This window comes from Lepidothrix coronata, unplaced genomic scaffold (genome assembly GCF_001604755.1).
Source record: "Lepidothrix coronata isolate B3197 unplaced genomic scaffold, Lepidothrix_coronata-1.0 Scaffold244, whole genome shotgun sequence".
Classification (NCBI taxonomy): domain Eukaryota; kingdom Metazoa; phylum Chordata; class Aves; order Passeriformes; family Pipridae; genus Lepidothrix; species Lepidothrix coronata.
The window spans coordinates 972,103-973,322 of record NW_016690424.1 but is presented as its reverse complement, the minus strand read 5'-3'; positions in this window follow the sequence as shown (position 1 = coordinate 973,322).

Genomic DNA, 1,220 nt, shown 5'->3' with positions numbered 1-1,220 from the left:
CCAGGCAATTGCAGGGGATCTCGTGGTCTGCAGGGCCCATGGTGCATTTGGGGCACAGGGTCAGGGGATGCTCAAGGCCTTCCTGCAGAGGCTGGGGAGAAGCTGCAGCCAGGCCAGGCAGGGAAACAGCCCCGCAAGGCGGGAAAGCAGCAGCGGGGCAGCGATGGATCCCTTCCCGCTGTGCAGCCACTGCCTGTCCACACGTGGATCTAAAGCCCCCGGCTGATGGGTCTCACGGCTCAGGCTGAGGAAACAGACTGACCTCGCTGTCTCTCTAGTTCACTCAGCATTTGGTCCAGAAGTTCAGATGGCTCTGGGGAGTTTTTTTCTCCTGGAGGTTGGTTCTTGCCTGTTGGAGGACCTGAATGGGAAGTAGTTGCATTTGACATGAATGGATTAGAGAAAACCAGAGCTCAGCCTGTGAGGTCAGCAGGGACAGACTATTCACTCATGCCATATGAGCTGGGCTCAGGTGCAGCATCCAGCTCGGGAGCTGGAAAAGTCCTGCCTGCGGACACCCCTGTAACTCAACAGCAAGAGACACTTCACTGCAGGGCCCTCATCTCTGCCCTCCCCTCAGGAGCAGGGGCAGAGCTCCCACAGGCCTGCAGTGGCCCCTCGCTGGGACCAAAGGAGCCCCACGCAGAGCTGTCAGGGCACCAGGGACTCCCTGGAGCTGCCCCAGCTCCAAACTCAGCCCCAGCGAGGCCCATGGCTTGGCAGCCGCAGCGGGAGCACCTCCGGCTCCGAGGGGCTGGCAAAGGAGCCGCGCCAGGCACAGCCCCCCGGGCACAGCCCTGGGCCCGGCACAGCCCCCCGGGCACAGCCCTGGGCCCGGCCCCTTCCCTCTCTGCCCTTCTCTGCGTCAGCATGGAGGGAGCAACTGGCATTTCCATGGAAAGAAGATTAAAAGCTCCCCCTGACAGGGATCCTGTGGGATCCCTCTTGGGCCTGAGAACGGAGCAGCCAAGATTGCCACAATCCAGCAACCTTGAGAGGGTCTTAAGGAAAATGGCACATGAATGAGCTCTTGCCACATTGACAGAGATTATTCTTTCAAGTTGAGAACTTGCCTCCAGGAGGCCAGAAGTACTTCAAAACATCATCGTCCAGATAATCCAAGTCACGATCCCCATCTAGAAGCAAACAGAGATGGGAACCGTTTCCATGGCATGCTTGGATCCCCTCCTGCCTCAGAGAACTGTGGCACTGCAGGCGCA